At 45.0% G+C, this 27,336-nt stretch overlaps 1 long non-coding RNA gene across 1 annotated transcript in view; it reads right to left on the reverse strand.

The window, feature by feature from the left end:
• LOC143987994 (uncharacterized) overlaps positions 1-26,257 on the reverse strand; it is a 237,985-nt gene extending 211,728 nt beyond the window's left edge. Inside the window, exon 1 of the long non-coding RNA XR_013276732.1 lies at positions 25,795-26,257. This is a non-coding gene — a long non-coding RNA (uncharacterized LOC143987994). The remainder of the gene's footprint in view (positions 1-25,794) is intronic.
• Positions 26,258-27,336: the final 1,079 nt, after the last annotated feature.

The raw sequence follows: 27,336 nt of genomic DNA on the forward strand, positions 1-27,336 counted from the left end.
CGAGTCTACCAACTGAAAAGGCAGCAGTTGAAGTGCTAGCAAGTTAGCCAAGCTAGCATTCAACAGCTGGGCATGTGGATGGCTGGGAGCGAACTTCTTTCGCCGGTCCATCAGCTGGGGCAGAGACATTTGCCTGCTATAATCGGACGTGGGTGTACTGCTAGCAGAGTGCCCGGAAGCACTTGGCTGTGACACACCTAATTGTACACCTTCATTCCTCTCAGAGCAGGTTTCAGAGAGGAGTGAAGGTCTAGTGGGGTTGGAGATCCCAGCTGATGAGGAGCAAGGAGAGGTCCGCTTTGTTCTTTGGTGTGGGTCTTTGAGGTACGCTTGCCAACGAGCTGCAAGGCAGGTCAACATATGTCTGGTCAAGCATGTGGTGCCCAAGCGGCTGATGTTTTGGCCACGCGAGATACGCTTGAGACATATGTTGCAAATAGCAGCGGTGCGATCTGATGCACTCATCTCAAAAAAGGCCCACAGATTCAGTCGGTGTGCTGCCCCTAAGCTGGCCCCCGGAAGGCATCCTGCCTCATTGGACATGTGCCTCCTCCTGCTCCCCTCTCCTACCAGGCACCCACGTGGAGTCAGTGCCCTCATCATCCCCTCCCTCTTCATCGCTGGAGCAAACCTGGCAGTATGCTGCAGCTTGTGGAACATGACTGCCAGATTGCTGTCCTTCTTGAGCATCCCCTCTCTCTGCATTCACGCTACTGCCTTCCTCTAGCTGAGTATCATCATCAGAGCCTACAAAACACTGGGCATCCTCCTGGAGCATGTACCCAGCACTGTGCTCAAAGAGTTCAGGAAACTCCTCAGGAGGACGTGGTGGGTCTAGGGAAGGAGTCACTGATGATGACATTGAGAGGAGGGAAGACGATACGTTGGCAGCTGCTTTGCTAGTACCCTGAGCCTGGGTGAGAGAGGATGAGGAGGATGAAGAGGGCTTGGTCATCCACTCTACCAAGTCGTTGGCATGTTGCGGCTCAACATGTCCAGCTGACGAAAAGAAGGACAAGCGTGTCCCATGGCCACGTGCTGATGATGACGATGCACCGCGTCCACGACCAGCACTGTTGTCTCTAGACACAGAGCCTGCTTGCCCTCTTTTATCGGCTCGCGTCTGTCTGCCTCTCCTTGCTGGCCTTCCAGACATGGTAATGGCCTGAAGGGAGTTGGGAAAACTAGCAATTGGGTAGTGTATATTGTGCTGGAAGCACACACAACTTCCACTAACTCCTGCAGATGGCAGATGGCTCAAATAGAGAAGAGCTATGTAGGTGGATATAGCTGTGTATACTGGGTTCAGAGCACGTAGACAGCACGCACAATCTCCTACCACTGACTGCAAGCTCTATTTAAAACGAGCAAGATAGCTAGCTATATAGATGGATATAGCGGTGTATACTGGGTTCAGAGCACGCAGACAGTACGCACAATCTCCTACCACTGACTGCAAGCTCTATTTAAAATGAGCAAGATAGTTAGCTATATAGGTGGATATAGCGGTGTATACTGGGTTCAGAGCACGCAGACAGCACGCACAATCTCCTACCACTGACTGCAAGCTCTATTTAAAACGATCAAGATAGTTAGCTATATAGGTGGATATAGCGGTGTATACTGGGTTCAGAGCACGCAGACAGCACGCACAATCTCCTACCACTGACTGCAAGCTCTATTTAAAATGAGCAAGATAGTTAGCTATATAGGTGGGTATAGCGGTGTATACTGGGTTCAGAGCATGCAGACAGCACGCACAATCTCCTACCACTGACTGCAAGCTCTATTTAAAATGAGCAAGATAGTTAGCTATATAGGTGGGTATAGCGGTGTATACTGGGTTCAGAGCATGCAGACAGCACGCACAATCTCCTACCACTGACTGCAAGCTCTATTAAAAAAGAGAAATATAGCTAACTATATAGGTAAATTTAGCGGTGTATACTGCGGTCAGGGCACGCAGACAACAACCACTACAGAAGAGCAAGAACGAAAAATCGTCCGATAACGATCGGTGTATACTGTGTTGAAGGTATACAGAACACCCACTAACTCCTACAGACGCCAACACACTACACAAGGCCGCCACGCTGGCGTACTTATATAGTGTGGGGCGTGTACTACACAGCCTGAGCTATGATTGGCCACAGGCATCCTGCCTGTGGCCAATCATGGCTCTCCTCGCTGCAGGGGGTTTGATTGGCCAAGCATGCGGGGTCACAGTGCATGCTTGGCCAATCATGAGCCAGCACTGCACTGCGATGGCGCAGTGCATTGTGGGCCGTGAGAGCCACATGAATTTGGTGCGAACGGGCCATAACGTTTGGAATTCGCCGGGCGAACAGCCGATGTTCGAGTCGAACGTATGTTCGACTCGAACACGAAGCTCATCCCTAGTGGTGGCTGGCGCTCAATATTTTGGGAGGACGGCAAACAAACATGCCCCCCTCACTCGCACATACCACAACTGCCAAACCCACCACGGTACACAGGCCGGCATCGTAGGTAATCGCACTGCTCACCACTCTCCACACCAGCTCCCCGCTCTCTGTACCGGCCCCTGCTCTTCCGCACCAGCTCCCTGCTCTCCGCACCGTCTGCCACTCGTCCTCTCCGCCTCTTCCCTCCTGGACTGCCCTCCCAGCTGAACAGGAAGTGGGTCCTGAGACCCGATTGGCCTAAAACTCCCTGACCAACTGGATCTCAGGACCTGCTTCCTAATTGGCCAGGAGGAGAATCAGGAAGACAATAGCGAATATAAATTCCCTATTGTCACACAACTGGGTTGCCTCAGGGCGCAGTGCTATTCCCCCCCAAGCCTGCTATTTTTTGAAGCCAATTAGAGCCTCTGCTAAAAAAAAAACAAAAAAACATTGTAATCCATGCGTCCGATGCCCCGCATGTAGATTGGGGCCAGGCACATGGATTAAGTGGACGGCACCTCTGCACTTCTAATGGAGTGGCCATCACTGGTTTGGACTAAGGAGTCTGCTACCCCAGGCCCACTGTTTTGGTACTGTGTGCCCTCAGCTTGATTTCCATGCCTCAGTTCTGAAAAGTTTTTGATTTGTGTTTTTCCCTATTGGTTGAAGATAAATTTGACTTTCTGCAGTGTTGTACCTGTTTCTCCCTGTTAACCCTTAGTGTATCAGTTTGTATTTTCCCATAGTTTTATTCTTCCTCATCAATGTTTCCCCTGGATGCTTCCCTACCTGAATTAAAGATTCTGTTTTGTCTTTTTTCTGTCACCAACAAGGCAATCTCAAGAGTTACAGTGTGGTCCTGCATATAGATTCATCCCCACCATCAGGGGCTCCTATACCTTTTTCCTAAGCAAGCCTCTTTTGTCTGCTAGATAAATAACGTTCTACTACTGTCTGCCATATTTCAGATGACTTTGATTACTCGCTTTTTTTTAATTTCTAGCTTATAACTGGTCTCTATGCCACAGGCACTTGGCTCTTTCCAGAAATATTGCCCTTATTATTCGTTTAAGATACATATAGTTCCTTTGTTGCAGCACTGAAAAAGTCCCTCAACTGTAGCCAGCAAACTCCAGTTGGTTATGATAGTCAGTAGTAGGAAAATCTAGAACTAATGGTTGGTTGATTACATGCTGTGAAGAATTGAAATTGTGGTGCACAGTTGAGAAGGCTGCTTTCCAAAAAATTTACCAAGACAAAGGATCATAAGATTCCTTATAGGCAAAGACTATACAGATAAGTGTGCTTAAAGAATAAAGCTCATGTGATGTTCTAAGGAAACTTACTGACAGAGGCTTTTGTTTACAGGCCTATTTTGTACAGAATGGTGTACCAGAAGCCATCTGCCTTAGCTTTACTATTTGTACATATCAGTAATATAGTGTACTACAATATTTTCTGGTGCACCTGAAATGCTGACCAGAACCAGAATTCCTATATTGCTGATGAGCAGTAGGGGAAAGTATAATGCCGCGTACACACGATCAAACAATCCGGTGGAAAAGTCCGGCAAACTCAAGTCCGCCAAACAATCCCCCCGTGTGTAGCCTCCGGCATACTTTTTTGACCCGACAGTACGGCGGACTTAGAATTTCGGTTTGCACAACAATCTGCACGCCGTACTCGCATTTTGGCGGACAATCCGGCCGTGTGTATGCCAGTCCGCCGTACTTTTGAAATGAGCGGACTTTTCCCGCCCGGAGAAAAGTCCGCTCATTTCGAGCAGGTCTCCAGGTAGGCGGGGCCCGCGAAGGAGATGTCGCTGGCCTCGCCGCCTGGTATGGACTTAAAGGGGAACCCCAACGCCGAAAAAATCGGCGTGGGGGTCCCCCCAAGTCCACAACAGACCCTTGTCCGAGCACGCTACCCGGCCGGCCAGGAAAGGGGGGCGAGCAAGCGCCCCCCCCCCCTTAGCCGTACCAGGCCACGTTCCCTCAACATGGGGGGTGCCTTGGGGAAGGGAGGGGCGCGCGGCCCCCCCACCCCAAAGCACCTTGTCCCCATGTTGATGAGGACAAGGGCCTCTTCCCGACAACCCTGGCCGTTGGTTGTCGGGGTCTGCGGGCGGGGGGCTTATCGGAATACGGGAGCCCCCTTTAAAAAGGGGGCCCCCGGATACCGGCCCCCCACCCTATGTGAATGAGTATGGGGTACAATGTACCCCTACCCATTCACCTGTAAAATAAAAGTACAAAAAAAAAAACACACCACACGAGATAAAATACTTTATTGCACAGCTCCGGGGGTCTTCCGTCTTCGGGGGTCTTCTCGCCGGACTCCTCCGCTATCTTCTTGTAGCTCTTTTGCTAGCGGAGGAGTCCGGCTTTCTTCCTCACCGCCGGCCTCTTCTCCCGACTTCGGGGGTCTTGTCCCCCTCTTCGGTTCTTCTGCCGGGCCACCGCGCCTTCTTATAGCTCTTTTACAGGCGGTGGCCCGGTCTTCTGTCGCCGCTGCCGCCTTCCGTTCTTCTTCTTCTTCTTCTTCTTCATTGTACCCCATACTCATTCACATAGGGTGGGGGGCCGGTATCCGGGGGCCCCCTTATTAAAGGGGGCTCCCGGATTCCGATAAGCTCCCCGCCCGCAGACCCCGACAACCAACGGCCAGGGTTGTCGGGAAGAGGCCCTTGTCCTCATCAACATGGGGACAAGGTGCTTTGGGGTGGGTGGGCCGCGCGGCCCCCCCTTCCCCAAGGCACCCCCCATGTTGAGGGCACGCGGCCTGGTACGGCTCAGGAGGGGGGGGGCGCTCGCTCGCCCCCCTTTCCTGGCTGGCCGGGTAGCGTGCTCGGACAAGGGTCTGTTGTGGACTTGGGGGGGACCCCCCACGCCGATTTTTTTCGGCGTTGGGGGTTCCCCTTTAAGTCCATACCAGGCGGTGGGGCCAGCGAAGTCTCCTTCGCGGGCCCCGCCTACCTGGAGACACGCTCGAAATGAGCGGACTTTCCTCCGCGTGTGTGGGCGAGTCCGTTCATTTCGAAAGTACAGCGGACTTAGTACGGCGGACTTAGTGCGCCGTATTAGTCCGCTGAAAAAGTGCCGTGTGTGTGGGCAAGTAGCCCGTTCGAAAATTCCGACGGACAGTTTGGCGGACGTCCGCCAGACTAAGTACGTCGGACAGACGGCTACGTGTGTACGCGGCTTTACTGTCCCAAACGGGTATACTTGGTAAAAGGCTATGTGATGCTTTAAAAAGAGTGCATGCGGTTTTGTACATTTTTTTTATTTTTTATTTATGTTTAGTACTAAAATATTGCCATTTTTAAGTTTAGGGTCCTTTCACACCTGTTTTCTTCATCAATGCCGTCACTTTTTTTGTTAGAAAGTCCGATTTTATAGGTTTTTACATCTGTTGTTTACATCCATTTTTTACATCCGTTTTCTAACAAATTTCAAATTTTTGGGTTCCCCGCTGACAGCTGAATGTAAAAATGTAAAAATGTAAAAAATGCAAAAATGTAAAAGAAAAAAAAAAAACTGCCAGCAATAAAAAAAATTGTGTAAAAAAAACAGTGTGGGCCCCCCCAATCCATACCAGGCCCTAATCCGAGCATGAAGCCCAGCAGGCCACCAGGTAAGAGGGGGGAAGGGAGCTCTGCCCCTCCACCCCAAAGCACCTTGTCCCTATGTTGATGGGGACAAGGACCTTTTCCCCACAAACCTGGGCATTGGTTTTAGGGGTCTGTGGGGGGAAACCTCCAGATTCCGCTCCCCCATTAACCTAAAAAGTATAAAAAGTGAATAAAGACACAACACAAGTTTAATTTAAAAAAAATAAAAAAAATAAAAAAAATGTCCCCCCGATGTAGATCCATCCCCATCACGCTGCCCACTGCACCGCTGGACCCAAAAAAAGAAAACGAAAAACCCTCCGGTCTCGTCTAAGGCTCCTGCGGAATGCCTGCTCCTCTGTCTGACGTTTCTTAAATAGGTAAGGGGCGGCGTCATCCAATGATGTCAGCAGGTGACCCCTGTGACATACCAACCAGGTTGCAAGAGAGAGATGCCACCAGGTGATGTCGCCATGTGGCCCCTCCCCTTACCTATTTACCTAATATTAAGAAGTACATCACATGTCAGAGAAGGCAGTCGACAGGAAGCCTTTGCCACTTTTTTTGGGGGGTCCAGTGGTGTGGTGGGCATCGTGACTGAAGCTGGACATTTTTTTATTTTTAATAATTAGGAATTGTCAAAAACTGTCTCTGTGTTTTTATTTCTTTTTGACACTTTTTTTTAATGGGTAGGGGTACACTGTACCCCATACTCATTCACATGGGGGGCCGGAATATGGGGACCCCTTATTAAAGGGCACTTCCAGATTCTGATAAGCCCCATGCACCCCCACAACCACTGCTTAGGATAGTGGGGAAGAGGCCCTTGACCCCATCAACATGGGGACAAGGTGCTTTGGAGTGGAGGGGCAGAGATCCCCGCCCCAAAGCAACCCCCCCATGTTGAGGCCATGTGGCATGGTATGGTTCAGGATGGGGGGCGCTCGCTAGTTCCTCCCCTTTCCTGGCCTGCCGGGCTGCATGCTCGGATAAGGGTCTGGTAATAAGCAAAAAGGGGGAGAATTTTGGGACTTTAAATGAAGCAAAACATAATGCTTCCATCCCGATAATCGATAGAAATTGAAGGGGGGTTGGGACTTTAAATGAAGCAATTGTATAGAGAAAATGAACAATAAATAAGTAATAATTAAATATTTAATTGATGACATTCATCTACAATCATAAAGAGTATAAATTTATTTCATATATATATATATATATACATAATGCACATAAAGCATAGACATAAGTAGAATAATACAGTCAAAACGGCACATGATCAATGTCAAATAAATAAATATATAAAAAGGAGAGACTGATTTAATAATAAAAAATGAAATAAATAAAAATAATAATAATGGGAATAAAAAATAAAAAAATGGGAAAAAGGATATAAATGCTATGGCACTGAAATGCCACAGCGACAGACCCAAGACTGGCACGTGTACCCACAAGATATATATATAAGTCTATTGGCTAATATAAAAACAATATCATAGAGTATTGATAATAATTAGGTAGGGATCAATCCATATGGAATACAACTGTGTCATTTAGTATAGCTCAACGCGTTTCGTGGATTATTCCACTCATCAGGAGCAGATGTACCAGAGATTCCTGTAAAGGTATATAAAATATATCAATATTTAAAATAAAATTATATATAATGTTGTATGCCAATAGAGGGCTCACTGAGCAAACTCACCAACCCAGATAGCGCATGCCGCGCATGGTGACCGGCGCAGGATGAGCCACGGAAATAGACCCCACCACGGGAGCTGGGGCGGCATAATATGAAGGTGCAGCATCTAACGAACAGAGGATGTGTACAAAGAGAACGTCCAATTTCAGTGTGACCTGACGTGATGATGGTGTAATGAGTGAAGGAGGTATGTCTAGGGAAAAAAATAAAAAAAATAAAAAAATTATAGGGATTAGGGATGGAAGCAATTGTATAAAAGGGATTGGCAGTGTTCCCCTGCCGTCCCTGGGTCTAGCTTTTTTTGTTCTTATTCTTTGGAAATTCTTTGTTAAGCCGCTTATTTTTTATTTTTATTCTTTCTATATATTTGTATTAACATAAATTGGCCGTGTATATGGCATATATAATCTTGACAGACAGTATTCCTGACGCTGGCCCATTGTTCCCACAGGTTAGGCTCCCTTTTGGACATCTTATGCAGGCTCACCGCCTGACTGGTGACATGCTTCGTGTGGTTACTTTGACGCAGGGATTTAGCTTTGGTTCTGTTCCCCGTCGCGGGAGTTGCGATGCGATCAGTGGGTCCTCCCTCTTCTCCTATGTTTGGGAGATCTGGGCGGACACCCCTCCTCGCATCGGCGCCACGCCCGTCAAGCTATTCAGCTGTGGCGGTGGGTACGCCGCGTGTGTGATGCCTGGGACGACGTCACACGCCGGCGCCCAGCTGTAATATCCGGTTGTCTCCACGGGGGAGTTTCAGTGCCGGCTACGGACTGATTACTCAGTCCTGGTTAGGTCTCGCCCCCCCATTGGTTCACCGTGTGGCGCTGGCGGCATATATAGATATCCCCCACTCAGAGCTGGCCGTCCATCGGACCGGTCCCTGTCTGGGGGTACTGCACACCTGGTGTATTTTTATGCCGGTGTTGCTTTGGTGCAGCATCATGGTATGTTTTTTCCTTTTTTCTTTAGGTTGGAGCCTTGTCTCTCTTTTTTCTATGGTTCACATTTTGATTTTTTCTGCTTGTTCCATTCTTGACTGGTGGGTTTTTTTCATGCTGTCATAATCATACACTCTCACTATTCATTTGTCCCATTCATATAATTCCTCACTTATTATTCATTCACTTAATCACACACATCATTAATATTTTTTCTTTTTCAATTCCTATATCATGATAATCACCCTTTTATAATCATATTATGCTCACAACACAATATAATTTAAATATCACACACTTCTTTATGCTAACACACATACTCAACATAAATAATCTGCTCCTGATGAGTGGAATAATCCACGAAACGCGCCGAGCGATACTAAATGACACAGTTGTATTCCATATGGATTGATCCCTACCTAATTATTATCAATACTCTATGATATTGTTTTTATATTAGCCAATAGACTTATATATATATCTTGTGGGTACACGTGCCAGTCTTGGGTCTGTCGCTGTGGCATTTCAGTGCCATAGCATTTATATCCTTTTTCCCATTTTTTTTTTTTTTTTATTCCCATTATTATTATTTTTATTTATTTAATTTTTTATTATTAAATCAGTCTCTCCTTTTTATATATTTATTTATTTGACATTGATCATGCGCCATTTTGACTGTATTATTCTACTTATGTCTATGCTTTATGTGCATTATGTATATATATATATATATATATATGAAATAAATTTATACTCTTTATGATTGTAGATGAATGTCATCAATTAAATATTTAATTATTACTTATTTATTGTTCATTTTCTCTATACAATTGCTTCATTTAAAGTCCCAACCCCCCTTCAATTTCTAAGGGTCTGGTAATGATTTTGGTGGGGACCCTACGCAGTTTTTTTCACAATTTTCTTATTGTTGGAAATGTTTTTTATTACATTCAGCTGTCATTGGGGAAGCTCGCTGGCTGCTGTTGACTCATTGGTTGTTAACCACTTAAGGACCGCCGTATTGCCATTCTACGTCATCAGAATGGCACAGGCAGGCACAAGCACGTAGATGTACGTGCCTGCCTTCCAGCGGGTGGAGGGTCCGATCGGACCCCCTCCCGCTGGCTACGGCGGTCCGTTTCCCTCCGGGAGCGATCCGTGATGAGGGGATGGCCGTTGGTTTCTGGCCACCCCCTCTCGATCGCTCCTGGCCAATGACGAACTTCCTCCCACTGTGTATTGTTTACACAGGAAGGAGGAAGTGATGTCATTCTCCTCGGGGCGGTCTTTTTGACCGGACTACGAGGAGAAGACACAAAGTAAGTGCACCAAAACACTACACTGACACATAGGTACACGTAGGTACACAAACCCCCCGCCCCCCCTCCCCCCCCCCAGTCACAGTGTCACTGATTGCATTGATCATTTCTTTACTGATCAATGCATTCAGTGTCAGTTGTAAAAGTAAAAACTGTCAGGGCAGTTAGTGTTAGGTCCAGGGTAGCCCCCTATCACCCCCCAATAAAGATTTAACCCCCTGATTGCCCCTAGAGTTAACCCTTTCACCCCCTTTTGCCAGTGATAATGCTAAGCGATAATTTTTCTGATCGCTGCATCAGAGTCGCTAGTGTCGCTAGGTAGCTAGTTATTTTTTTAGGTTCACCGCCAGGTTTTTATATCGCTAGGTACCCCGATATACTACCCAATAATGGTTTTAACATCCTGATTGCCCTTAGTTAACCCTTTCGTCCCCTTTTGCCACTGTCACTAAGCGATCATTTTTCTGATTGCTGCATCAGTGTCGCTACTGTTGCTAGGTAGCTAGCTATTTTTTTAGGTTCACCGCCAGGTTTTTATAGCGCTAGGTACCCCGATATACTACCCAATAATGGTTTTAACATCCTGATTGCCCCTAGTTAACCCTTTCACCCCCTTTTGCCAGTGTCACTAAGCGATCATTTTTCTGATCGCTGCATCGGTGTCGCTAGGTAGCTAGTTATTTTTTTAGGTTCACCGCCAGGTTTTTATATCGCTAGGTACCCCGATATACTACCCAATAATGGTTTTAAAATCCTGATTGCCCCTAGTTAACCCTTTCACCCCCTTTTGCCAGTGTCACTAAGCGATAATTTTTCTGATCGCTGCATCAGTGTCGCTACTGTCGCTAGGTAGCTAGTTATTTTTTTAGGTTCACCGCCAGGTTTTTATAGCGCTAGGTACCCCGATATACTACCCAATAATGGTTTTAACCCCCTGATTGCCCCTAGTTAACCCCTTCACCAGCGATCACAGTATAAGTGTCACTGGTGACGCTGGTTAGCCAGTTAGTTATTTAGGTTCCCCGTCAGGTTTTTATATAGCGCCAGGGACCCCCATATACTACCTAATAAAAATTTGAACCCCCAGATTGCCCCTAGTTAACCCTTTCACCACTGATCACCGTATAAGTGTTACGGGGGACTCTGGTTAGTTTGCTTTTTATAGCATCAGGGCACCCACCATTTATTACCCAATAAAGGTTTAACCCCCTGATCACCCGGCGGGTGATATCAATTAGGTTTTAGGGTCAGGGTCTGTGTCGCCCCAGGCAGCGCTAGGTTAGTGCCAGTACCGCTAACACCCACGCGCAAAGCATACACCTCCCGTAGTGGTATAGAATCTGAACAGATCAATATCTGATCTGATCAGATCTATACTAGCATCCCCAGCAGTTTAGGGTTCCAAAAAAACGCATTGTTAGCGGGATCAGCCCAGATACCTGCTAGCACCTGCGTTTTGCCCCTCTGCCCAGCCCACCCAAGTGCAGTATCGATCGATCACTGTCACTTACAAAACACTAAACACATAACTGCAGCGATCGCAGAGTCAGGCCTGATCCCTGCGATCGCTAACAGTTTTTTTGGTAGCATTTTATATTTAAATCCGGAAGGCGGTGCTTGGATTTCGGGGTCCCGTACGCGGCTAGGCTCCCAAAAAGTCCCCCACATGTGGTATCCCCGTACTCGGGAGAAGCAGCAGAATTTATTTTGGGGTGTAATTTGACTTCTGCCCATAGCATGTGTGAGCAATATATCATTTAGTGACAACTTTGTGCAAAAAAAAAAAAGTTTGTAATATTCCCGCAACTTGTGGCAAAATATAAAATATTCCATGGACTCAACATGCCTCTCAGTAAATAGCTTGGGGTGTCTTCTTTCCAAAATGGGATCATTTTGGGGGGTTTTGTGCTATTTTGGCATTTTATGGCCTTTCGAAACTGTGATAGGTAGTGAGGAGTTAAATCAAAAATTTGCACCCTTAGAAATCCTGAAGGTGGTGATTGGTTTTCGGGGTGCCGTGCGCGACTAGACTCCCAAAAAGTCCCACACATGTGGTATCCCCATACTCGGGAGAAGTAGCGGAATATATTTTGGGGTGCAATTCCACATATAACCATGGCATGTGTGAGCAATATATCATTTAGTGACAACTTTTTGTAAAATTTTTTTATTTTTTTTTGTCATTATTCAATCCCTTAGCACAAAAAAAATAAATATTCAATGGGCTCAATATACCCATCAGCAATTTCCTTGGGGTGTCTACTTTTCAAAATGGGGTCATTTGGGGGGGGTTTGTACTGCCCTGCCATTTTAGCACCTCAAGAAATGAGATAGGCAGTCATAAATTAAAAGCAGTGTAAATTCCAGAAAATGTACTCTAGTTTGTAGACGCTATAACTTTTGCGCAAACCAAAAAATACACGCTTATTGACATTTCTTTTACTAAAGACATGTGGCTGAATAAATTTTGCCCTCAATGTATGACTAAAATTTAGTTTATTCGATTTTTCTTATAACAAAAAGAAGAAAATATCTTTTTTTTTCAAAATTTTCGCTCTTTTTCCATTTTTATTGCAAAAAAAAAAAATCGCAGAGGCAATCAAATACCATCAAAAGAAAGCTCTATTTGTGGGAAGAAAAGGACGCAAATTTCGTTTGGGTGCAATATTGCATGACCGCGCAATTACCAGTTAAAGCAGCACAGTGCGAAATTGGAAAAAGACCTCTGGTCCTTAAGGTGTTTATTGGTCCGGAGCTGAAGTGGTTAAGGACGCAGCAGCTGGCTTCCTGCTCCTTAGCAACCAACTGATCTTACATTCAGCTGTCAGCAGGGAACCCTGCTAACAGCTGATGAGGTGATGGCGGGTGCTGGCTCCTGAAAGCAGAGGCAAAAACTGACCATTTGTCGGTTGACATCTGTTTAGATCTGCTTCTGTTTTTTAAATGGAAGAAAAAATAGAGCTTCGCCCGTGCAAAATTACCCTAAGGAAATAAGAAATATTGAAAGAAAGGGCCAAAAGTAAACAGTCTTATTAGAAAAATAGAAAACCCACAACATAATAATGCGTTGTTTTCAAAATTGTCGCTCTTTTTTTTGTTTATAGCGCAAAAAATAAAAACTACAGGGGTGATCAAATGCCACCAAAAGAAAGCTCTATTTGTGGGAAAAAAGGACTTCAATTTTGTTTGGGAGCCACGTCGCACGACCACACAATTGTCAGTTAAAGCGACGCAGTGCCGAATCGCAAAAAGTGGTCTAGTCTTTGGCCAGCAAAATGGTCCAGTCTGAAAGTGGTTAATAAGTTTATAAATTTAGAAAAATTGAAAAAAATAAACAAAAGTGGACATTTCAGTAGCCCCCCTTTCACCTGGAGCAGACTCCCTGCTGATCAGAGCCGGACGAGATGGATGTCACATCCGTGCCCGTCCTGTTTCTTCAGAGCGGACAGGGCAGACCTATGGGTGGCCAGGTGAAAATAGACTTCGTTCATCCTCTTACATCAGGTTGCTTCTGACCTGGTCTGCAAAAACAGAAAGAGACACTGTCCTCTTCTATTTTGTTTTTGGAGCACAATGGACCCGGAGGTAGGTGGCTATACACCCACCTGTCAATAGGGCTGCATAGACCTTATGACCAGGCCCACCTGAAACATGGACAGGTGGGGTTGATCGGAACAGCCATGTAAAAGGTGCATACTGTAACTGTACAAGTCTTCGGTAATAAATATTTACTTAAAGTGTTACCAAACTCAACTTTTTTTTTTAAATTAAAATAATAAATATGTTATGCCCCGTACACACGGTCGCAATTTCCAGCAGAAAAAGTCAGACAGGAGCTTTTCATTGTATATTCCGACCGTGTGTATGCCCCCATCAGACTTTTTACGTCGAAAATTCTGATGGACCTAGAAAGAGAACATGTTCTACATTTTTCAGACGGAACAAATTCCTATCAGGAAAACCACTCGTCTGTATGCTGTTCCGACGTACCAAAAACAACGTATGCTCTGAAGCAAGTGCGAGATGGAAGTTATTGGCTACTGGCTATTGAACTTCCTTTTTCTAGTCCCATCGTACATGTTGATGGTCGGAATTTGGTGTGATCGTGTGTACGCAAGACAGCTTCAGCGGAATTCCATCGGAATTCTGTCTGAAATACCTTCAGAGTTTATTCCGACGGGAAAACCGGTCGTGTGTATAGGGCATAATACTTACCTGCTCTGTGCAGAGATATTGCTCAGAGCAGCCCCGATCCTTCTCTTCTCGGGTCCCTAGCGGCGATCTCAGCTCCTCCTCTTCTTCGGTGGGACTACCATAGCCAGCTGCTGGCTATGGGGAGAGGTAGTCCCGGCACTCCTAATCTGTGTGTCTACAGAGTCTCATGTTTTTAGCTAAAGTAACAATTTAAGTATTTGCTTCTTTTCTGCAAATACTAAGGCCATTGCAGTAACGTCCTCAAACTGAGCACTAAGAGAGGTTCTGTCTGCTATAATCATATAATTAGTCCTTGTGTCTTAATAGGACAAACATGCCATGCCCAGTGCACCTATATGTTATCTGTATCAAAAAATAAGTTAGGGTCCCTGCAGTAATCCTACAGCATCTGTGCAGACTTACAGAAAAAAAATGAAAAAACAGCCATTCACATAAACATGGAACATTTCTGGAGAATTCTGTACTCCTGCCACTACTTTCATGGTTGCTATAAATAAAAAATAATTTCCAGTTTAAAAAAAATCAAAGCAGGTGGTAGATTGAAACAGAAAGTTAAACTCAACATTAAATTACAGTGGGCAAAGTACATTTCTGGTGAGTAAAAAAACAATCAGAATACTTTATTTTTATTTTACCTCTGGACTACATAAATGACCACTCAAAGCAGATTTGTTGCTAGAGGAATTTTTCTTCTTGATATACATAAGCCCCAAATGGTTCATGTGGTGACTGTATCAGCGGAGCTTGCCTTTAAAGCATATCTACTGTGCATCTGGAAAGTTTTCACAGCACTTCACTTTTTCCAAATTTTCTTATGTTACAGCCTTATTCCAAAATTGATTAAATTCATTATTTTACTCAAAATTCCAGAAGCAATACCCTATAATGACAACGTGAAAAAAGTTTGTTTGAAATTGGAGTTTGCCAAAAGGCACCTAAACAACTCTCAGACCATGAGAAACAAAATTCTCTGGTCTGATGAAGCAAAGATTGAACTCTTTGGCCTGAATGACAAGCGTCAAATCTGATGGAAACCAGGCCAATACCATCCCTAAAGTCAAGCATGGTGGTGGCAGCAACATGTGTGGCGATGTTTTTCAGTGCCAGGAACTGGGAGACTAGTCAGGATTGTGGGATCGATGAATGCCGCAATGTACAGAGACATCCTTATCGAAAACCTGCTTCAGAGTGCTCTGGATCTCAGACTGGGGTGAAGGGTCATCTTCCAACAGGACAACAACCATAAGCACACAGCCAAGACAAAAAAGGAGTGGCTACGGGACAACTCTGTGAATGTCCTTGAGTGGCCCAGCCAGAGCTCAGACTTGAACCTGATTGAACATCTCTGGAGAAATCTGAAAAAGGCTGTGCACCGACGCTCCCCATCCAACCTGGAGCTTGAGTGCTCCTGCCAAGAAGAATGGGAGAAACTGCCCAAAAATAGGTGTGCCAAGCTTGTAACATCATAATAAAAAAAACTTGAGGCTGTAATTGGTGCCAAAGGTGCTTCAACAAAGTATTGAGCAAAACCTGTGAATACTTATATACAGTATTTCACAAATATGGGTACACCCCTCACCCCTACTTTTGTAAATATTTTAGTTTTTTTTTTCATATGACAACACTGAAGAAATGACACTTTGCTACAATGTAAAGTAATGAGTGTACAGCTTGTATAACAGTGTAAATATGCTGTCCCCTCAAAATTACTCAACACACAGTCATTAATGTTTAAACCACTTGCAACAAAAGCGAGTACACCCCTAAGTGAAAATGTCCAAATTGTGCCCAAAATATCAATATTTTGTGTGGACACCATTATTTTCCAGCACTGCCTCAGGAGTTCACCTGAGTTTCCCAGGTTGTCACTGGAGTCCTCTTCCACTCCTCCGTGATGACATCACTGAGCTGGTGGATGTTAGAGACCTTGCTCTCCTCATCCTTCTAATTGAGGATGCCCCACAGATGCTCAATAGGGTTTAGGTCCAGAGACATGCTTGGCCAGTCCATCCCCTTTACCCTCAGCTTCTTTAGCAAGGCAGTGGTCGTCTCGGAGGTGTGTTTGGGGTTGTTATCATGTTGGAATACTGACCTGTGGCCCAGTCTCCGAAAGGAGGGGGATCATGCTTTGCTTCAGTATGTCACAGTACATGTTGGCATTTATGGTTCCCTCAATGAACTGTAGCTCCCCAGTGCCAGCAGCACTCGTGCAGCCCCAGACCATGACACTCCCACCACCATGCTTGACTGTAGACAAAACACACTTGTCCGTGTACTCCTCACCTGGTTGCCGTCCCATACGCTTAACACCATCTGAACCAAATCCGTTTATTTTGGTCTCATCAGACCGCAGGACATGGTTTCAGTAATCCATATCCTTAGTCTGCTTGTCTTCAGCAGACTGTTTGCAGGCTTTCTTGTGTATCATCTTTAGAAGAGGCTTCCTTCTGGGATGACAACCATGCAGACCAATGTGATGCAGTGTGTGGTGTATGGTCTGAGCACTGAAAGGCTGACCCCCCCAACCCTTCAACCTCTGCAGCAATGCTGGCAGCACTCATACGTCTATTTCCCAAAGACAACCTCTAAGATATGATGCTGAGCATGTGCACTCAACTTCTTTGGTCGACCTGTTCTGAGCGGAACCTGTCCTGTTAAACCACTGTATTGTCTTGGTCACCATGCTGCAGCTCAGTTTCAGGGTCTTGGAAAGCTTCTTATAGCCTAGGCCATCTTTATGTAGAGCAACAATTTTTTTTTTTAGATCCTCAGAGAGTTCTTTGCCATGAGGTGCCATGGTGAACTTCCAGTTACCAATATGAGAGAGTGAGAGCGTTATCACCAAATTGAACACACCTGCTCCCCATTCACACCTGAGACCTTGTAACATTAATGAGTCACGTGACACTGGGGAGGAAACCTGGCTAATTGGGCCTAATTTGGACATTTTCACTTAGGAGTGTACTCACGTTTGTTGCCAGCGGTTTAGATATTAATGGCTGTGTGTTGAGTTATTTTGAGGGGACAGCAAATTTACACTGTTATACAAGCTATACACTCACTACTTAACATTGTAGCAAAGTGTCATTTCTTCAGTGTTGTCACATGAAAAGATATAATAAAACATTTACAAAAATGTGAGGGGTGTACATATGATTTTTTTTCCATTTCTTAGTTTTAGTTTTAATACATCTGCAAACATTTCAAACAAACTTCTTTCACATTGTCATTATGGGGTATTGTTTGTAGAATGTTGATGAAAATAATGAATTGAATCCATTTTGGAATAAGCCTGTAACATAACAAAATGTGGAAAAAGGGAAGCGCTGTGAATACTTTGCGAATGCACTGTAATCCCAAAAACAAAAATGTAATATATTGCAGCTTACCGGTCCTTAAATGTGATGGCTGCATTTATTTTTATTTATTTGTCTTTTTTCTTTTATTTTCATCTGGTGATCTTGCCATCTGGTAATCTTCCTGTATTATGGTGGCTACACTCTATGGAGGAGCAACAAGAGCCACCGTTGTACAGCAGCATTGTCAACCCATGGGAAGGTTAGTGTTAGTGTGCCTCCTCTCCTCCCTCCTCCTCCTTGGCCAATAAGATCGCTTCTCGTTTCACTATTGTCACACAACTGGGTGGGCTCAGGGCGCAGTGCTCTGTGTTCCCCGAGCCCATCCTTTTTTTAAGCCTATTAGAGCCTCTGGCTCTAATCAAGTGCTTAGAAAAAAAATCACCCATTGAAATCCATGCACCTGGCGCCCTGCATGTAGATCAGGGGGCCGGACGCATGGATAGGGGGGCTGTGCCCATGCGCCCTCTGTGGATGGGTCGCCATTGCATGCACAGAAGTGATGTCATTCCACAGTGGTCAATCAGGACACCCAAAAGAAGACCCAAAAGAAGAAGAAGGTGAGAAGACTCCGGTGAGGGGCCTTGCGGGCGTCAAACAATTGGAGAATAGGTGAGTATTAGTTCCTTTTGTGCCACTTTAATGCAAGTTGGAAAATAACCGATTTACAGGTCAGATCACCAGGTGAACCTAAAAAAAAAAAAAAAAAACTAATGCAAGATTAGTAAAATGCAATTTCTTGATCATACATCACGGGACACAGGAGCTCATTACATAGTGGGTTATATAGGTCACCTCTGGTGATTGGACACTGGTTAACCCCAATTAAGGAGAATTCCTCCCCTATATAACCCCTCCCATATGGGAGGCACCTCAGTTTTTTCACCAGTGTCTGTGGTGATTGGTCACGTAAAACATGTGCTCTGCGCAGGTTCCTGTGGGGGCCTAAGGGCTACAACAAACCGGATCCATATCTCGGGCCGATATTTGACTCCCAAGATGGTATGGTACCCGGGCCTCGTCAGCCGAAGAAACGAGGTTTGGCCTGTAAGTCCTCTCCTGTTGGAAGACTGGGCTCTGGGAAAACCAGACTTGGTGTACTGTTTACACAGAGCGCACAAAAGTTTCTGGCAGAGTCTTTTACAAGGTCCAGGTAGGAGGCTCTTCTGAGAAAGAGCCCCAGATAAACCTGAAGGTTGGCTAACACTGCTCGCCGTGATGGGTGAAGGCTGGAATTGGTCTGTTTCAGCAATTCCTGTGGCGAGGACAGGTAAGGGAAGTTAATCCTATATATATAAGTATATGATGGATTTCTTCATTGTGAGTAGTTGTATGTCTTACCTGGTTTCCACCACTAGAGGGAGTAAGAGCAGCCTGATGCATACTTACATGCCTTTCAGTACACACGCTCAGTGAAGTCTGGTTCTCCAGAGGTCTCACGTCTCCACTGCAGTCCCTGCCACAACAAGGTAATACAGGGGTCCCTCGTAGTCTGGGGGTTCCACGCAGCTCTGATGAGACTCCTTTTCTCCCCCTGGATTCCGGCGGTCCTCGTGCACACGCGCGCTCCCGGGCTAATGGAGGAGGGGGGAGTGTGGTTGTGAGCCGTGCACGTTGGTGTGCACGGCGCTGTACTGCGCAGGCGCCAGGCGGCAGTTTTAAAAGCCCAGAGCGTCAGGGGACTGTAAGTGAGAGACACAGGAGCTGTGGGCAGTAAGCATCCCGGGGGATTGGATCCAGGCAAACCTTAGACACCTACTCAGCATCAGGTTGTGCAGTATTAAGCATATATATGTTATTGTGAGACTTTTAGCACAACAGTGATTACACTTTGTACTAGTACCTCTGCTTTGTAGCTTAGGACTATGTCTCCTCGTAAGAGGGTCTCAGGGGGAGGTAACAAAGGCACTGGTAAATCACCGCCTAGGTCCAGGGGTTCTAAAAATGCCTGTAAGTTACCATCCCCCCCTGTAAGACTGGAGCCAGCCTCACAGGACGAGTCAGTGCCCCTGTCAGGTTTTGCAGCCTCTCCTAATGTCCCAGCCCCGGTATACGTCACTGAGGACTCCCTTAGGGCTACATTGGAGGGTTTTGAAGGGAAAATAATGGATTTTATTTCTGCTTCCCTGAAAGATAGCAGGAAAAGGGGTAGATCCCCTCCCTCTGCTGAGATTCCTCTCTCAGATGATTCTTCTGACAATGAGGAGAGATCCCTATCTTGGGACAGGGATCTTGAGCAGTCGGAGGAATCAGAGGAAGAGGAGAGAGTCCCCTCCTCCCAGGCGCTCAGAAAACAGGTGCAGTATTATACTGAATTGGTACGTACCACATTCAGAATGCCTGCTGCTGAAGTCGCTCTGTTTCCTCCCTATCAGTCAGGAAAATCCCACAGACTGCTTTTTCCTTCCCAATTCATCCCTTAATGGATAAATTGATGTATGAGGATTGGGGACATCCCGATAAACTGTTTACTCCTCCTAAAAGGTTTTCTATGCTTTATCCTCTGGAGGAAAGTTTCACCAAGAAATGGGGGCTCCCATCTGTCGATGCGGCTGTTTCTTGTGTGAATAAAAACCTGACCTGTCCATTGGATACTGCTCAGGTGTTTAATGATCCAACTGATAAGAGGTTGGAAACATTATTAAAAGCCTGCTTTTCCATGACTGGCGCTGTAGTGCAACCCACAGTCGCAGCCGTGGGGTTGTGTCAGTTCCTCAAGGAACAGGTTAAGTGGATGCTTGGCCTCCTTCCCAGTGAGGAAGTGGAGAATTATGCAGAAATACCTCAAATTCTGTGTTTCATGATTGATGCGATTTTGGATTCTGTCCAACAAGCATCTCGTTTATCTCTCCTGTTGGTACACATGCAATGGGCCCTATGGCTAAAAAATTGGCCAGCTGAGCTATCATGCAAGAAGCATTTGATTGGGTTCCCGTTTAAAGGGGAACGTCTGTTTGGAGAAGAATTCCACAAATTCGTCCAAAAAATTTCAGGGGGTAAATCTGCTCTCCTTCCAGTCAAAAAGAGCAAACGTCCGTCATTTAGGCGTTCTCTCTCTCCCAGAGCATCAAGCTCTAAACAGTGGCGACGGCCTTCTCAACCCTCCTCTACAGGAAAGGCTCAAGGCCGGGCCTAAGGGCAGAAAAAGACTTGGGGGCGGAAGCCTGCCAAGCAGAGCCCGAAAGCTTCCTTGTGAAGGGGCGTCCCCGCTCGGCTGAGTGGGGGGAAGGCTTCGGCAGTTTGCGGAAGCCTGGCGGGAAGAGATCCGGGACAAGTGGGTGATCTCTTCGGTGTCTCTGGGCTACAAGCTAGAGTTTCAGGAGATTCCACCTTCTATCTTTCTATGGTCAAGGATCCCCAGGGATCCAGTAAAGCAAAAACCGCTATTTCTGGCCTTGGATCACTTACTATCCCAAGGGGTGATAGTAGAAGTGGTCTGAACCGGTTTTTACACATCCGGTCCTTCTGAATGCAGTCAATTCGCACTGTGGTCTCCTCCCTGCAAGGGGGAGAGTTTATGGCATCAATAGACATCAAGGATGCATATCTCCATGTGGCAACCTAAGGTATCTAAGGTTTGCGGTAGAGTGGCGCCATTTTCAATTTGTCTTTGCCATTCGGGCTCGCTACGGCCCCTCGAGTCTTCACAAAGATTCTGGACCCTCTCTTGGCAAACCTAAGAGCTCAGGGTATAGCCGTCATGGCTTATCTAGACGACTTGCTTCTCATGGAAAAAACAGTAGCGTTCCTGAACCACAGTGTTTCCAGAACACTAGAACACCTGGAACATCTAGGTTGGATTATAAACCTAGAAAAGTCGTCCCTACAGCCTGCTACCAGGTTGGAATACCTGGGTATGTTTATCGACACCGCTCAGGGCAAGGTGTTTCTTCCAAGGCCAAAAGCCTTGGCCATTGGGGATCTGGTGCGCCTAATTCTGGGCAGGAAATCTTCCCCCATTCGGTTATGCATGAGACTGTTAGGGAAAATAGTCGCCTCCTTCGAGGCCGTTCCATTTGCCCAGTTCCACTCAAGGCCTCTGCAAAGAGGCATCCTTGCGGTCTGGAACAGGAATCCCCAATCCTTGGATCTTCCTATGCGTCTATCCCCAGGGACACGCAGGAGTCTCGTCTGGTGGTTACAAACCGAGAATTTGCTGAAAGGCAAAACCTTTCTTCCACTTCCATGGAAGGTTATTACGACAGATGCCAGCCTGATAGGCTGGGGAGCAGTGTTAGAGGAGACATGCTCGCAGGGGAAATGGTCTGCGATCGAAAGGCTATTGCCCATAAATGTCTTGGAGATTCGGGCAGTTTATATGGCTCTCATAAGGTGGTCTTCCAGACTACGGGGTCTCCCTGTTCGGGTTCAGTCCGACAATGCCACAGCAGGGGCCTATATCAATCACCAGGGCGGTACCAGGAGTCTGGTAGCGCAAAAAGAGGTGAATCGCATACTTGTCTGGGCAGAAAGGCATGTTCCATGCCTTTCTGCAGTCTTCATTCCAGGAGTGGAAAATTGGCAGGCGGATTTTCTGAGCCACCAGCAGTTGTGCCCAGGAGAATGGGCTCTGCACCCCGATGTGTTTTTGGACATATGTCGCAGGTGGGGTACTCCAGACGTAGATCTGTTTGCGTCCAGGTACAACAGAAAACTGGACAAATTCGTGTCAAGAACAAGAGATACACTTGCTCAGGGGTCAGATGCTCTGACAGTTCCCTGGGATCAGTACAATCTAATTTATGCTTTCCCCCCGTGCCCGCTTCTGTCGCGGTTCCTGGGAAGATTCAAGAGGGAAACGAAGTCGGTCCTTTTGGTAGCCCCGTCTTGGCCCAGGAAACCGTGGTACGCAGAGATCATGAAGTTGGCCGTAGGCAGGCCATGGATCCTCCCTCTCCGGCCAGATCTGCTCTCACAGGGTCCAATCTACCATCCTGCTTTACACAGTCTGAATTTGACGGTTTGGCTGCTTAGACCCACATTCTGAGAGACCGTGGGCTTTCGGGGCCAGTCCTTTCTACTCTGGTTAATGCCAGAAAGCCGGCCTCCAGGCTTATTTACTACAAAATCGGGAGGGCATATGTTTCCTGGTGTGAACTCAGGGGATGGCATCCTAGAAAGTATGTCATTAGCAGGATCTTGGCCTTTCTCCAGTCAGGCCTAGAAATGAATTTGGCCGTAAGCACTATCAAGGTGCAGATTTCGGCCTTGTCAGTATTTTTTCAGAAGCCACTTGCATCACATTCCCTGGTGGTGGGCTTTCATCCAGGGGGCTATGCGGATAAGGCCGCCAGTCAAACCTCCGGTATGCCCATGGTATCTAAATTTGGTTCTCTCAGCTTTGCAGGGGCAACCTTTTGAACCTTTGCATCTGGCTTCATTAGTTCTTTTGACCAAAAAATTGGTTTTCTTGGTAGCCATTTCCACGGCTAGAAGAGTGTCAGAACTAGCAGCTCTCTCCAGTAAAGAGCCGTATCTAATTATTCATAAGGACCGGGTGGTCATGCGCCCCAACAGGTCCTTTCTACCCAAGGTGGTTTCGGGATTCTATTTGAATCAAGATGTAATCCTACCATCCTTTTTTCCGGACCCACAGTCCGCAGAAGAAGAATCCTTGCACACTTTGGATGTGGTTAGGGCAATCAGTATCTATCTTCAAGCAACGGCTCAGATAAGGAAAACTGATCGCTTATTCATTTTGCCGGAAGGCCCTAGGAAGGGCCAGGTGGCATCAAAATCCACTCTCTCAAGGTGGTTTAGACAGATTATTTCTCAAGCATAGTGTTAGAGGAAAAATCCCTCCTTTTCAAGTGAAAGCGCACTCTACTAGGGCTGTAAGTGCTTCTTGGGCAGTGCATCACCAGGCCTCCGGGCTCAGATCTGTAAGGCTGCAACTTGGTCATCAGTCCACACATTCACCAGATTCTATCAGGTGGATGTCAGAGGGCAAGAGGATATCGCCTTTGGGCGCAGTGTACTGCAGGCTGCAGTTTAGGTCCTCCGGCCCATGGCGGTCTATAATTATGATCTGTGTCTCCCTCCCCTCAATCTGAGAATTGCTTTGGGACATCCCACTATGTAATGAGCTCCTGTGCCCCGTGATGTATGATCAAGAAAATAGGATTTTTATATACAGCTTACCTGTAAAATCCTTTTCTTGAGAGTACATCACGGGACACACGACTCCCGCCCCTCTTGGGTTTTACATGGTTTCCTATTGCTTTGCTACAAAACTGAGGTGCCTCCCATATGGGAGGGGTTATATAGGGGAGGAATTCTCCTTAATTGGGGTTAACCAGTGTCCAATCACCAGAGGTGACCTATATAACCCACTATGTAATGAGCTCCTGTGTCCCGTGATGTACTCTCAAGAAAAGGATTTTACAGGTAAGCTGTATATAAAAATCCTATTATATACAGTAAATAAATATATAAATATGATATATATATATATATATATATATATATATATATATATATATATCATTTTTTTTCTTTCTTTTTTTTTTTTTTTTTTTTGCTATAGATATGCTTTTAGAGGGTAGAAAATGTTTTTTTTTTTATACTGAGGTTGATAAATTACAGCACTAATTGATTTAGAACAGTTTTAAGTTTTCTGCCCAGAGTCTGTCAGAGACTCTGGTAAGTCCATCATAAATGATGTCATTGTTGGCATATACCAGAAACCAATTCTGATATCTATCCAGAATTCCAGCAGGTAGCTATGATAAGTTTACCATGCTACGTCACAGTGAGTCGGGACTTGAATTAAAACATTAATGTACAGCAAGTATTTTGACTCATTACAACAGCAAATTTGAAATCCATGCGAAAAGGGTGGGATTTGGGACTTGAAGCACAGTTAAGTGCCTCCATCCCGATAATAGGTACGTATAGCTACCTATACCTACGTATAGGTACGTATTTGATATATAATAATAGGTATAATAGGTACGTATTTGAAATCCATGGCCCATGCTATTTGTATGGTTAGGTCAAGTATTAGTGCCAGATGCTGAAAAACTGTTGCACTATACAGTATATACGGTAATAAAGCATAAACTTTCAAGAGGCCACTCGCACAGTTCAGATTTATTCTAAGATAATTCTCAATTATTACTATTATTACACAGGATTTATATAGCGTCATCTGCACAGCACAATGCAGTTACAATAAAATTCGATATAAGAAGGATCAGATATGTTCAAATATCTTAGAAACCTAGAAAGATTGTTTGTGTTTCACTGTGCAGAAAAGCATTATAAAGAAATAAAAAAAGAAAAGCGATTTTAAGGTCTTGTGTTAGGACATTAAGGCAAGAATAAAAACATGTAAAATAAAAATGTAACCAACTTCATATTTTTCCAACACACCATGTTATACTTGTCTTTATTTTCTAGGATCCACAAGTGCTTCTTTAGAAAAAATATTGGAACAAGGCTGTCTTGGGATAAAACATCATTAGTTACAGCGTGCAGTTTGTTTGAAATATGCGTTCCAGTACTTTAATATCTAAGTACCGCCTTGTGGAAAACTAATTACCTAACCACTGAGAGCTTCATAATGTCCTGCATTTAAGTCCTGAGCGTCATACATAATGCATGGGAAGCAGGCTCTGCTCTCTGATTACAGAACGCTGTCATTAAGTGAGCAAATTAAAGATGTGAATAATTCACAGGCTGAGCGTATTGTCAGCGCTGCATTGTGAAATTAGAATTTCTAATAAGTGCTGCAATTTTTTTAACCCAATTAACACAGAGAACGTCTTGAGACTGAATAGTACAATAAAAATTATTACCTTATTCTTTTGCTTTACAGCAGACAAATTAAATACAGTACTTAATTTTGCAACATTCATTACTTTATTGCAGGAAACTACTGTTTTAATCAAAGTTCAAATATTTACATGAAAGTAAAAATACACAAGAAGCTTTAATGCATTTGTCTGAAAATGTTGCTCTACAGAGCTGAGATGAAATCCAAACGGAAAATGTTTTTAACGCTTCTAGCGCACAAAGCAAGACCTAATCGTCGGTGACCTTTCTAACGCATAAGCTTGCAACATGCATACGCTTCTTTTTTTATTAGTCTTGTTTAATCAGTGGAAAAAATAATATTGTTCTAATATTTTATTACTAACCCAAAGATATTAGAGACAAATACTATTTGAAATGCTTTAGATTATCAATGATACAAGAAAATATATCTATTGAAAAATTATTACCTTGGCTTTCATTGTTCCAATAGGTGTTTTTGGTGAGATTTTCAGGTCCATTAGAACTCCTGAGTTATGAAGATGTTGATCCCTTGGAAAAAAAACTCTTCACTGCCATGTCAAATAAAAAAGGTATTTTTCTTTAGAGCGTGAGTTTTCCCTTTTTGTACAGTGTTAAATCACAGGCAGCTGCTGGTCGCTGCCTGATATTTTGCTTTAATATCCACGGCCGGCTGGATCCACAGGCTGGAGAAGTTAGAAAAGAAGAGAGGGGAAAAAAAAACAGGAGCATGCAGCGTTTCTTTCGTCTGGCACAGCAATTCCCTATTTTCTTACTATGTAGATGATATGATAGTGTGCATGTATGTGGATATTGGGAACGTAGGTATCAGAGGCACTCTCAATGCAGAACCCAAAGATATGGGGAGAGACTGGGAGAGAGAGAGATGGAGAGGAAAGAGAGGACTGTCAGTGCAGATAAATCTGCATATGGAAATTAGGGTAATCCTGGGTACAGTTTTATTTAACAATGATGTGGTGCTTTTTAATTAGGCTGAGACCTTAGCCATAGAGAACGAGACAGGGGAGGAGAAAGAAAGCATGCATTCAAAACTTTAGTAGGATTAGCAGCTACAAATTAACTTCTTATATTTAAGCGTCCAAACTACGTAATAAAATCTATGGATTCCAGCAGTGCATTGCAGTATTTACCTATTTATCCTAATGTGAGCGTTTGTTTCAGAGGTAAGATTAAAGTGAAGCTGTCACTTGTGGAGTGAGATTACAGTGCTGCAAAGCAAAGTGAGGAACTGTAAAATTTACTGTTACTAATTACGTTCTAGATTATATTGCTCAATACTTAACAGTGGAAAACAAATGGCTGGAATCTTTCATTTAAATCTCAAAAACGTATAACAATATTTATACGGTCTGCATGTAGTCAGAGCTCTCAGTGCTTCTGCGTAATTTATAATTATAGGATGTGGTTACACCCACAGTAAATCATTTTGATATTGGCACGCTAATATCACAGGAGCAGCAAAATCAATTTGTGATTTCTTTGCACACATGAGGATGACACACCACGGTCTCCCAGTACTTACCGACACACCTTGAGGTTTTTGCAAAAATGTATTAGGCCAAGCATATCCTAAAAGAAGAGAGGTTTAACAAGTGTACATGTGCAATCAATAAGACAATGATATTACTCTGAGAGATAAGGTTAAACACCTGCAGTTGGCCGGCAAAGTTGGGGCCCTTGTAAAAAGCACAAGTTCCCAGCAGACAACAGATTAACCGCCCTCCGACCGCCACACGAACATTTACATCGGCAGAATGGCACGAACAGGCAAATGAGCACGTCAAAACAGGTACGTCCCTTTAAATTTGCTACCGTGGGGTCGCGTGCACGCCACCGCCGCCGCACGACCCTGCCGTGAGCTCCGTGAGTGTGATTGCGGGTCCCGCGGACTCGATGTCCGTGGGGATACCCACGATCATCTCACGGAGAGGAAGAACAGGGAAATGCTGATGTAAACAAGCATTTCCCTG

This window comes from Lithobates pipiens, unplaced genomic scaffold, assembly GCF_037356315.1.
Source record: "Lithobates pipiens isolate NorthernLeopardFrog02 unplaced genomic scaffold, aLitPip1_a1.2 Scaffold_18, whole genome shotgun sequence".
Lineage (NCBI taxonomy): Eukaryota > Metazoa > Chordata > Amphibia > Anura > Ranidae > Lithobates > Lithobates pipiens.